This window comes from Narcine bancroftii, chromosome 3 (genome assembly GCF_036971445.1).
Source record: "Narcine bancroftii isolate sNarBan1 chromosome 3, sNarBan1.hap1, whole genome shotgun sequence".
Classification (NCBI taxonomy): Eukaryota; Metazoa; Chordata; class Chondrichthyes; order Torpediniformes; family Narcinidae; genus Narcine; species Narcine bancroftii.
In genome coordinates this window covers 136,647,175-136,659,981 of record NC_091471.1, presented here as the reverse complement: position 1 = coordinate 136,659,981, position 12,807 = coordinate 136,647,175, and positions in this window count along the sequence as shown.

The window sequence follows — 12,807 nt, the reverse complement described above, 5'->3', positions numbered from 1 at the left end:
CATTTTTGCTGTAGGCGGCGCTCCAAAAACTTTAGCTGCTGCACTATTACCGTGCTCATTAGCATACGTTACAACTTTTAGTTTGTATGTGTGGTGGAACACTGTAATGCAGATGGAGACCTCACTGGACAGCTCAGGCTGGCCTCCCTTCGACCTCGTAACTCCTCCCCATAGCTTCCTAATAAAGACTGAGAGCCCTAGTCTCTTCCTTCAATTCCAACCTGGGATCCGGGCCAGATGCATCGAGTTATATGCTGGATATTTCATGATATTAAAGCCTTTGACCAAGTGCTTCACGTCTGCTTGTGGTTATTAATCATCCTACAATTTAATATCTTGATTACTTTGCTGTGGAGAAGCTGGAGACCTATCCCAGGGAACCAGAAGCTTTCATAAAATTTGATATGTGACTACACTGTCTGAAGGTCTTCATGAGGCACCTTGAGATGTCAGCCGACAGCAATAAGTATGTTCTGCCTTTTTCATCAATGAGCCACCGAGCCTACCAAATAATGCAAGACTGTGAGAAATACGAAGATGTGATGGGCCTCCTGTGACAGCAATATGGGGCTCTCGTGAACTCAATGTATGCCCATTATTTACTGGGCACCCAACCCCAGGGACCTAGTGAGTCTGTCAATTAGTTTGTGAGGGCCATAGGGGAGCCGGGTCGAGTCTGTGGATGCAAAGATGTAATGGCAACAGCCTACCAAGAAGAACTCATCCGTGATGGGTTAGTTGCCGGTTTCCGTTCCAACCACATCTGTGAGTGACTCCTGGAGAAGGGTGACCAGACCTTCCAGGAAGTCATACAGATAGCACAATCACAAGAAACAGCCAAAAGGAATGCTGAGGCCTATTCAGCAAATCATGTGGATGCCAGATTGGGAGCACAGATGCCGCCATCTTGGGACAGGGACCTTGATTGTCATTGCAGCTGCTGAGCACATGAAGTACAATTACTGCAGACAAACCAAACACCAGAGAAAGTACTGCCCGGCCTGTAGTTTGATCTTTATGAACTGCTAGAGGAAAGGGCTCTGCACTAAGGTATGCACTCTAAACCACCTTCCAGCAGTGCTGCGTGCGGGCTGCAACCTGCATCACCATCTTGGGTCAATCCTCTTCCGACATCACTTCAAATAGTCGAGAATCAAACAACATGGAGCCGACAACATAGGATGACATCCTGCCTCTCTTCTGGACCATACTACATGCAATTCATTGGGGTGGCCATCTTAAAGATCCCCAGGGCATCCATTCTTGGTGGCAGCTGTCCCAGGTTACAGCAGCAATGACTCTGACAATGAGTTGACACTGGCCTCCATCACACTGGACCAGGACAGGCCACACCAACTGGTGTGATCGATTATGGACATCAAGGTAAATGGTCATACCACGGGCTGCCTATTTGACACAGGGCATACTGAGAGCTTTATACACTCGGGGACAGTCTAATGTTATTCCCTTACAGTGTCCCCTGCCAAGTGTAGGTAGTGATAGCATCCAAGTCCCACTCCATGGAAATTCATAGGTGCTGCACTGTGACCCTAACCATAGGGGCACGAAATATAAAAAAACTTCAAATTACGAGTAATGCCTCAACTCTGCACACCAGTCATACTAGGGTAGATATCCAGTGTCAGCTTGAGAGCGTGCTGATGCAGCTTGACAGGCCCCACCCCCCACTCACGATCAGAAATAACCAGTTCCTGGAGGGCCTGCCCTCCCGTCCGAATGTGGCCAATCACACACACAGGAATACCATCCAGGGCAGCCAATCTGCAGGATGGCCAACCTCTGGGTCCCTCCACCCCACCATGTTCCAGAATTTTATCCCCAACTGCAAACCTGTCGCCATGAAAAACAAGCAATACAGCCATGGGGACAGGGAGCTCATAAAATCCAAAGTGGAGTGGCTACTAACAGAGGGCATTATGGAACCCAGTAACAGCCCCTGGAGGGGCTAAAAGTAGGGAGAAGCACCGGATGGTCATTGATCATAGCCAAACCATCAATAGGTTCACCTTATTGGATGCCTACCCCCTCCCCCACATAGCTGACATGTTGGATAAGATCACCCAGTTAGGGCATTTAGGAGTATCTTAGATACATGGATGAAAGAAAAATAGATGATTATAGGGTAGGGAAGGTTTTTTTTAAAGGAAGGAATATATTGATTGGCACAACATTGAGAGCTGAATGCTGTTTTGTTCTATGTTCTATGTACACAGCTGCAAGAATACTGGGCATGAAGAATGTTTGAAGCTTTGAATTAAAATTAATTGTTGGATGGTGGGGATGCTAAAGTGACAGGGTCATCAATTTCACTCATTCGTGTAATCGCTACAGAGACTGCGAGCAGGGTTGAGTCAGCATCACGAGAGAGCATGCTGTACGATACTCTCACATAATGCTGCCATTGCCCAACATTGCAAGAGAGTAGCGTGCTGCATATTGCAAGTGGGGTAACAGATCGGAATTTGAAATTGAAAGTATGGATTTGAATCATCTTAACTTTTAAAAATCATAATTGAGACCATTGTGTGAAGGGGAGCACCTGTGCAGTGTTCAGTTTTGGTTACCTAACTACAGGAAAGATCAATAAGGTAGAGAGGGTGCAGAAAAGATTTACTAGGATGTTGCCTGAACTTCAGAAACTGAGTTACCAGGTTAGGACTTTATTTCCTGGAGCGTAGAAGAATGAGGGGAGATTTGATAGAGGTATTTAAAATTATGAGGGTATAGATAGAGTAAATGTAGACAGGCTTTTTCCACCTGGATAGGTGAGATACAAACTAGAGGACATGGGTTAAGAGTGAAAGGGGAAAAGTTTAGGGAGAACATGAGGAGGTACTTCACACATTGAGTGGTGGGAGTGTGGAATGAGCTACCAGCTGAATTGGTGTAAGTGGGCTTAATTTTAACATTCAAAAAAAATTTGGACAGGTACCTGGATGGGAAAGATATGGAGGGCTATGGACTGGATGCAGGTCAGTGGGATGAAGTAAAATAAAATGGTTTAGCACAGACTAGAAAGGCCAAAGGGACCTGTTTCTGGGCTGCAATATTTCTATGGTTCTGTGATTGAGACAAGGCCCAGACTGGAAAGATCTGGGAGTGAGAAGGAAGCTGATGATTTTAGTGTTCACATGAGGATCTTATGTAAAGGATCATGAAAGGGTAGAGAGTAGTTAGAAGGAGAAAACTTTATGGACATGGTTGAGATTGGTTATTGATGGGGAGTGGGACAGAAGCTAATGTTTGGGATTCTGGGATTTATGTGGTGATTCTGAGAACCTCATAGTCCGGACTCATTGGGTCAAAACAATTATTTTTCTCTGCAAGGTGAGGAATATGATTTGATAAACTTAGGTGATTTATGTAGTTATCTTCCCCAAAATGGACCAAGCCACATTAGGTTTGCAATGCCAGCCAGTTTTCTTTTCAGATTAATACACAAAAATTCTGAGCTTTTTGTGAAGGTATGAGCAAAAAGCACGCAGGGTTCTAACTAAAACAGTGGAAGGAGGAGCAGGGGAAGAGCACAGGTAAGAGATAATTTAGGTAGGAGGGTGGAAGAGATAAAAAGCTGGTAAGTGATGGAGGAGAGGATAGCTTTGAATGAAGAGCAAAGAAGGGAGCTGTAGCAAAGGAGGGAGAGAGAGAGAGAGAGAGACTAATTGAAATTGGAGGTCGATGTGAATGCCATCTGGAGAGTGTCCAGTGTGCTGTTTCTCCAATTTATGGGTGGCTTTGGTTTGGCAGTGCATGAGTTCATGGACAAACATGGGAGTGGGGTGTGGAATTTAAATGGTTGGGCATTGGGGAATGTAAATAGTCTCTCATGAGATGTTTTTTGGTGGACATACACAGGAGGGACTGGATAGCATGGAGTGTCTCTGGGAGGACCTCTTGCCAGTGGGGGACAGTTGGGCCCTTGTACTTTAAGGCCAGTAGTACTGCCTTCCAGACTGTGCCATTTTGCTGCGCCACCTGGCGCAGTGGACAGCAGATATTGATGCAGCTCGTCGCTCATGAAGGACGAACTCCTATCTCTGTGGATGTAACAGGGTTATCCTAAAATGGTGAACAGATTGTTCAGACTCTATTACGGTAACTGCAGTCATGTCCAGGCAGGGGATGGCAAAGGGGAAATGCGAGTACTCATCGATGATGATGAAGTGCACTTTGTGGTTCATGGATGGTAGGGGTCCTTTGAAGTCCATACTTAGATTTTCAAAGAAGTGAATGGCCTTGATCAGATGTGACCGGTCGGACTGGTAGAAGTGCGGTTTCCACTCCGCAATGACCTGGCAATTTTTGGTCAGCGTCCTGATGTCCTCGATGGAGTAGGGGAGATTATGGGTCTTGATGAAGTGAAAGAAACTGATGATCCCTGGGTGGCAGAGATTGTCATGCATTGCCTGCAATCGGACCATCTGCACACTGGCACAAGTTCCCCAAGTTAGGGCATCTGAGGGCTCGTTGAGCTTTCTGGGCTGGTACAGTATGTCATAATTATAGGTGGAGAGCTCAATTATCCACCTCCAGAATTTTATCATTTTTTGATTTTACCCCACAGCTGATTGTTAAACATTGGTCAGTCAGCAGGGTAAAATTCTTACTGGTGAGATAACGTCTCCAGTGCCGTACCACTTCAACAATAGCCTGGAGGAGTGCCGGATCTTGGGGTCCTGGAGGGTGCACGAGAAAAACACCATAGGCCTGCTCACCTGGTTAAATGTGGCAGCAGGGCAAAGTCTGACGAATCGCTCTCCACCTGAAGGATGGATTTGTCCACTGCATGCTTCGTGGCCTTTGCAATGTCAGCTTTAATACAGTCAAATGTCTCACAGGCTTCTGCTGAAAGTTGGTGGCCCTGATGAGGAGTCAGGCCTTCTCAGAGTAGCCGGAGACCCACTGACCATAATAAGAGAAGAACCCCAGGCACCTTTTCAGAGCCTTGAGGCAATGGGGAAGTAGAAGTTCTAAAGGGGATGCATGCAATTAGGGTTGGGGCTGATGACTTAATTTTCCTCATTGCAGCCTATGATAGCTAGGCGGTGTGTGCTGAAGACCCACTTCCCTGTGGTATATGAGGCGTTCCATGGTATGGAGGAATTTCTGGAGGTTCCTATCCTGGCCCTGCTGATCATGACCTCAGATGGTGACATTGTCAAGGAATGGGAAAGTGGCCTGCAGCCAGTGTTTGTCCACCATCGATCCATCTCTCTCTGGAAAACTGACACTCCATTCATGACTCCATGGGAGACCCTCAGGAAATGGTAAAGCCAGCCATCCACCTCGAAGGCAGGGTACTGGCAGTCTTCAGGGCGAATGGGGAGCTGGTGGTATGTGGATTTGAGGTCTATGGTATTGTGCAATCTGGTTCACAATGTTGACGATGCAGGGTAAGGGTTAGACATCCAGCTGGGTGAACCTACTGATGGTCTGGGAATTATCGACGACCAGTACCTGGACTCTTCAGGGGCTCATTCTCTGTTCTAACACCCCTCAATGAGGAGGCATCTCACCTCTGACTTAATAAATGCCCTGTCCCAGGCATTATATTGCTGACTTTTAGCGGCAACAGGCTTATAGTCAGGGGTGATATTGGCGAACAGGGGCAGGGGAGAGATCCGGAGCATGGAGAGGCCACATGTTGGATGCGATGATTGGGTTCGGTGCTGCTGGTCGGCCACATGGTGGGGGGTGGGAGTGGGCGGTTTAAAAATTGCTCATTACAGACCATGAGAGGGGGTAGGGCCCATTGTACTCCATGGTGATGCTGTTTATGTTGCACTGGAAGTCTAATCCCAGTAGAATGGGTACACAGAGCTGTGGCAGTACAAGGAGTGTAAAGTTATGATATTACCATCCCCTGGACAGTCAGTGTTACTATGTAACTGCCACAAACTTTTGCTGAGTGAGATTTGGATGCTAAAGAGACACTATGGTGTGCAGGCTTCACCTCAAGGGAGTGGTGTTGTGCAGTGTCTGGGTGAAAGAAGCTTTCAGGGCTTCCACTGTCAAATGGACAAGTGGTGGGGCGGCCGTTTACCTGAATGTTCATCATGGACCTGGAGAGTTGATGACATCTGTCCTGATCCAGGGTTACTGATGCCAGTGTCAGCTCGTTTTCTGAGGAGTTCCGTTGGCTGCTGGCGGTTCAGTAATATGGCAGCCACCATAGTGTGCACACGGCCCCATCATCATTTGCTGGAAGAGAAAAGGGAGAAGGCAAAAGCGATGTCATCACAGTCAGGAATCTCAGTTGTGCACGTGTGCGGCCGTCTCAGATCTCCTGAAGTGACAGCGGAAGTGATAGCATCAAAGATGGCTGCCCCCAATTTCACAGAGCGCTAATGAACTTCAGGGTTTGTTTGGACTTAGTCTTTCACAAAGTGTCCTTTCTTCCTGTATTTGGACCAAATGGTGTCCCTGGCAGGGCAACGTTTTCTTGGGTGTTTCTTATTCTTCCTGCAGAACTAACACGTCAGGTGGTCACTAAGGGCAACGCTTGTTAGCTCAGGATGGGAGAAAGCTTGCGATCTTGCCTCCCAAGATGGCAGCCCCTGTGTCCACCATAAGGTCATGTGCTCGCTGGAGAACAATTCGGTATTGTGGATGGTTAAGTCGAAAGTGTTTATCAGTTCAAGAGGATGCTTGTAATGCAGGTGTCTCAGATCATCAGCTGTGTGTGGTGTTCTGCCCTCACAGCCTGGCAGTTGCAGTCCCTTGTGAGCTTCTGTAGGGCCCTGACAAAGTCAATGAAGGTTTCCCCCGGTCGCTGCCTGTGTGAGTGGAGTACATGCTGCGCAAAGACTTTGTTCACCTGGACTTTATACTGGTCTTTCAGGGTGTCAATTGTGGCTCTATTTGTCTGGCAGTCCCAGACCATCTGGTATATTCTGTGCCTGATGTATGAGAATAGCAGGTGGAGCTTGTCCTCGTCGTCCTGGATAGCAGCTGCTGGGCCGTAAGGAACTTTTCAAAACAGTGGCACCAGAGCATGAATTTGTCAGTTGCCTCAGGTTCCCTCAGATCTATTTCCAGGTAATCCAACTTCATGTATTTGTCCATGTTCCTAAAAAATGAAATCTTACAAATAAACTTGATGCACAATCAATTTCACAAGGACTGATCAAAAGTAATCAAAACTGAAGGCTTTTATTTGCAAGAGATGGACAGCATCCCTGTATTGCTCACTCACACTGGCCTGGACTCAAACTGGGGGCAGGGTTGTGGCATGACAGCCTTTATGGGGGAGAAAGGGGAGGAGTCATGTGCCGACCAGTGAGAGCAGGAAAGGTCATGTAATTTACATATAATGAATATGTACAATAGTGGTTTCACTACAAGGGGACAGAGTGAAGGTGCGCCATGAACAATCTCCCAGTCTGCATCCAGTCTCTCTGATGTAGAGGATGCCACAACTGGAGCACTGGCTGCAGTAGATGACTCCTGCAGATTCACAAGTGAAGTGTTGCTTCACTTGAATGGACAGTTTGGGGCCATGAATAATGGTGAGGGAGGATGTATAGGTGCAAGCGTCGCATTTCCTGTGGTCACAAGGGGTAGATATCAAGTGGGTTATTAGTGGGAAGAGATGACTAGGGAGCGCTCCCTGCTGAAAGCAGAGAGAGGAAGATGTACCTGGTGGTGAGATCACATTTTACATGGTGGAAATTGCAGAGAACAATATGCTGGATGTGGAGGCTGGTGGGGAGTAGTTAAGGAAAAGTGGAATCCTGTCCTTGTTGCGTCTCAGGGTAGAGGGAGCCAAGGCAGATGTGTGGGGAAAAGAGGAGATGCTGGAAATAACTGTAGAACCATAGAACATTACAGCACAAGGAAACAGGCCCTTTGGCCCTCCTAGTCTGTTCGGAACTATTATTCTGCCTAGTGCCACAGGCCTGCACCCAGTCCTTAGCCCTCCATATTCCTCCCATCCATGTCCCTGACCAAATTTTTCTTAAATGTTAAAATTGATCCTGCATTCACCACTTCAGCTGGCAGCTCATTCCATACTCCCACTACTCTCTTGTTTTCCCTCATATCCACCCTAAACTTTTCCCCTTTCACCCTTAACCCATGTCCTCTGGTTTTTTATCTCACCTAACCTCAGTGGAAAAAGCCTACTTGAATTTACTCTATTTATACCCCTCATAATTTTGTATATTTTTATCAAACTTCCCCTCATTCTTCTATGTTCCAGGGAATTGTCCTAACCAGTTTATCCTTTCCCTGTAACTCAATTCCTGAAGTCCTAGCAATCTCCTGGTAAATCTTCTATGCACTCTTTCAATCTTATTAATCTCTTTCCTGTAGAGGGATGTCCAAACCTATTTAAGATCTCTCCCATCTCTTCTGCTCCAATACAAAGCTGACCACTCTGATCATCAAGGGGACCAATTTTGCTCTTAATATACCTATAGAAATCCTTTGGATTTTCCTTCACATTGTCTGCCAAAGCAACCTTGTATCATTTTTTTTTAGCCCTTCTGATTTCCTTTTTGTTTTTTTCTTGCATTTTCTATACTCCACAAGAAACTCATTTGCTCATTGTTGCCTATTGCTGCTATAAACCTCTCTCTTAGCAAGATCCCCATTATCTCTCACACACCAAGGTTCCCTATGCCTGTTAATCTTGCCTTTAATCTTGACAGGAACATAAAAGCGTTGTACTCTCAAATTTTTGCCTTTGAAGCCTTTCACTTATTGAACACATCCGAGGCAGAAAACAACTTATCCCAATCCATGCTTTCTTGATCCTTTCTCATTTCCTCAAAATTAGTCTTTCTCCAGTTTAGAATCTCAACTGGAGACTCAGATCTATCCTTTTCCACAATTTATTTGAAACTAATGGCTTTATGATCGCTGGATGCAAAATGTTCCTTTACTCATTCTTCTGTTACCTGTCTTGAGTGTTTCCTTATTAGGAGATCCAGTATTACACTCTCTCTACTTGGTACCTCTATATATTGATTTAGAAAACTTTCCTGGACATAGTTGATAAACTCCAAGCCATCCAACCCTATTACAGTATGGGAGACCCAGATTTATGTGTATAGTTAAAATCTACTAAACTTTGTTGCCTGCAGCTGCTATTCATCTCCTATTTCTGACCTCACTAGTATGAGGCATGGGTAGCAATCCTGTTATCACAACCCTGGAGGTCCTGCCCTTCAACTTAGCACCTAAATCACTGAAATCTCCTAGCAGGACCTCCTCACCCTTCCTACTATGTCATTAGTCCCTACACAGACCACAATATCTGTTTGCTCTCCCTCCCTCCAGAGAATGCCATGAAATCATTCTGAGATATTTCTGAGATATCTCAGACCCTGGCTCCAGGGAAGCCATATACCATCCAGGACACAATCTCTTCCACAGAGCCTCTTCTCTGTCCCCCATCACTACAGCTCACCTTTTCTCCTCCCTTTCCTTCTTAGCCACAACACCAGACTGTGCTAGAGACCTGACTCTTGTGGCTTGTCCGTGGTTGGTTCCACCCCCTCCCCAATAGTATCCAAAATGGTATTCTTGTCGATATTGGTAGAGATGAAGGCATATTTTTTGAAGAAGGAGGACATCTTGGATTAGATGGAATTGAAGACTTCATCTTCGGAGCAGATGCAATGGGGATTCTTTTCAGAACCTCTAAGTCAAGATGAAAGCAGACTTGCATTTCTTGGTAACAGTTTGCTTCACCTTCACTGGCTTGTAAATGGCAGGAATCTTGTGTATAACATTGGAAATTACAGGCGTGTATGCCAGTATTTGCATGATAGATCCTTCGTGGCCTCAACAAATATCACAGACTTTTCAATTTTGTTTCTTTTTCTATTGGACTTGTAGTATACCGCAGACATTACAAACATACCCAGGTCCATCAGGCTCTGACCTACCATCAATTGAAGACATCTCTGCAAGAAGTTGCCTCAGGAGGGTAGCCATCATTGTAAAGGACACCCTTCACCCTGGTCACAACCTCTTCTTGTTGCTACCTTCAGGGTAAAGGTATAGAAAAGGCATGCACCTCCAGGTTCAAGAACAGCTATCAGACTGTTCTTGAACCCAGTCTTCACTATTGCAGTCACTTTTTTTCTTGCACTAGGATAACTGTGAATGTTGATTATCTATCTATCATTTGTATTTATTGTCTCTTTTTAATACAAATTGTGTATACCATTGTAGTCTTTTCTTATGAAATACCCATTCGGGTGCAGCAAGTAAAAATGTCAGTGCATGTGTAATGTATGTTGTACAATGTACATGACAATATACTTGTTATTATTGCAATGATATAGTGCCATGTAACCAAATAACTTGAACTTAATCATATGAATATTTCTGGGTGATTGTTGTGCACCAAATGCCTGATTTATTTTTGATATTACCCCAGTATCTACATTTGAAAAGCTTCTCACAAAATGTTTGAAATTATTTTTAAGGTATGCATTCCTGCTACCTCTGGAATCGAAGTGCTCAGATCAGTGAAAAGGCCTTTCTAAAACTTCATGGAAATAGTGTTATTTAAAGAGGAGGGATGGAAAGGGGGAGCATGAGGGGAAGAGGGAGAGGGAGATATCCTGATTATCCTCACTGTATATTTACTATAGATAACTATGAAAAAGGTATATTTTGAGAAAAAAGTTTATGAAAAAATGAAGTGTTAAATTTATTATGAAGCTTTGACTATTAGCTATATGTACAGATGCATGCAATCCTATGTCAAGCACATACAGCAGATGAAAATGCTTTCATGATATGTATATTAAATATTTTCATAGAACCCTATCTGATGTTATATTTACCTTTCTGAAGAACTTAGAAAAACATCATTCCAAAGCAATTTTGAAAATGATGGGATAAGAAGTTATTTTCCCTTTCTCGCTCCATGCATTATCCGAACAACAATCTTGTTTTCCCACTGATCCTGGGATTACCCCATTATCTCAGTATATCCATCAGCTATCTTCCATTTCCTATCTCCAGAATCATTTTTCATTTCCTATAATCTTTGTAATTTACTTTCCCCTTTATAACTACTTTATGTCTTGAAAGATATTTTGAGAACTGGAACATGGCCACAATTTGGTTTTAAATTTCAAGACATGGCTGAAAAATAATGATTGTACATTCTTAGATACTTAACAGTCTCTGCTTCAGCAAACAGCTCTGGTAGTTCACTCCAAAAATCTAGAGTTAATTCATGGGAGAACATATACAAATATTTTTAAATTACCACATGGTAAAAGGCTCTTCCAGCCCATGAGAATATCACATGTAATTGTGGAAAATAAAGGTATCTTTAACTAAGATATGCCTGGAACAGATAAAAGGTATGGAAAATTAAACATCCATTCTGTGGTATTTTCTGCACCGCACTAGTGGCAGTGATGGATTATGAGAGACAACAGAAATCCTTCCATCATTAGTTGCATATTGGCATCTCACTAAAGCTTTAAGGCTATTTGCTTAATATCCCAAACATCTCTATTTGAATTAGTCTTAACATAAAGGCAGCCCACATCAATTTTCACAAGGTCTTCTGGGGATTTAATGCACAAGTCAACCTCTCCATCTCACCTGGCAGTAGTTGGTGTACCAAGTCAGTCACTGATTGGAGATTCAGACTTGTTCTTTTCTAATGTCCATAATATGCCAGGATCTGAGCTGTTGGAATCTAAAATAAGTAAGGTATGGGGCATTGTCAGTGTAAATTAAAGGATGTTTGGGTTGCAAGTATGAGGTACACATTTAAACTGACAGCATGTTACAAAGCAAAGAAGGGAAAAGTGTGATCTAAAAAAGGGTTAAGTATGAGCATGCCACCATTTTGATCCCATGCCGTCTACTAGCTCCATGGGATATCAAAACTGTTATGGGCCCAGAGAACCCCAAAACCCAGCAACAATAGAAATTTTCCAAGACAAATAATTACTTAAACAAAAGTCATTTTTAATTTTCTTTTAACATAAAAACAGGATCAAACTTTAACTTATTACTATTAATTAACCCTCTTCTAATTCTAAGCATGTGTATAAGTTCAGAAAAGTTATTTGATTCAATCCAATCTCACTTCTCACTCCTCTGTTCACTGGTATCAGGCAAGTCTTATAATGTGCACAGAATTTAACATTTATGAATTTTCACCAAGCTCTGGTGCTCAAATGGTTAATGCTCAAGAAGGTTCTTATTGGTTACAGAGAGAGATTTGTTGATCATTGGACACACAAACTGATTCCCTCTGATCACCCACTTCACTGTCTTGCCGAAGAAACTTTCCCCATTAGGGTTTTCCAAATGATAACCTCTTCTTCTGCAGGTCAGCACAGAGTTCCTTTTGTTTCCCTTATTTCAGATGAAACACTCTCGCCAGTCATTTCCTCTTGTATGCACTACAAGGGTTTTCAACAGGCTGAACTCAGAACTCACAACCCATCTTCAAAATGCAGTTTCAACAAGCTGCCAGCTTGCCATGACTGCATAAACCAGTTCTCTCTCTCTCTCTCTCTCTCTCTCTCTCTCTCTCTTAGAGAAAGACTTTCGTCTCCTTTCTCTCTACTTGCAAAACCACATGACCTTCTTAGAACAGCAAACTGCAACCAGTCAGATTGTGGCACCGGATCCAATCTTCTGAGTTTGTTCATCTGTTGCTTTCCAAAACAATAATCCATTACTCCACAGCATGTCCAATTAACACCTATTTGTGAAGTCTCTATGGGCATTCTTCATAGTTTTTGCAAAGGCACTCGGATCCTGGACTGTCTGGCTTGAGCAGAGCTCTGGCATTTT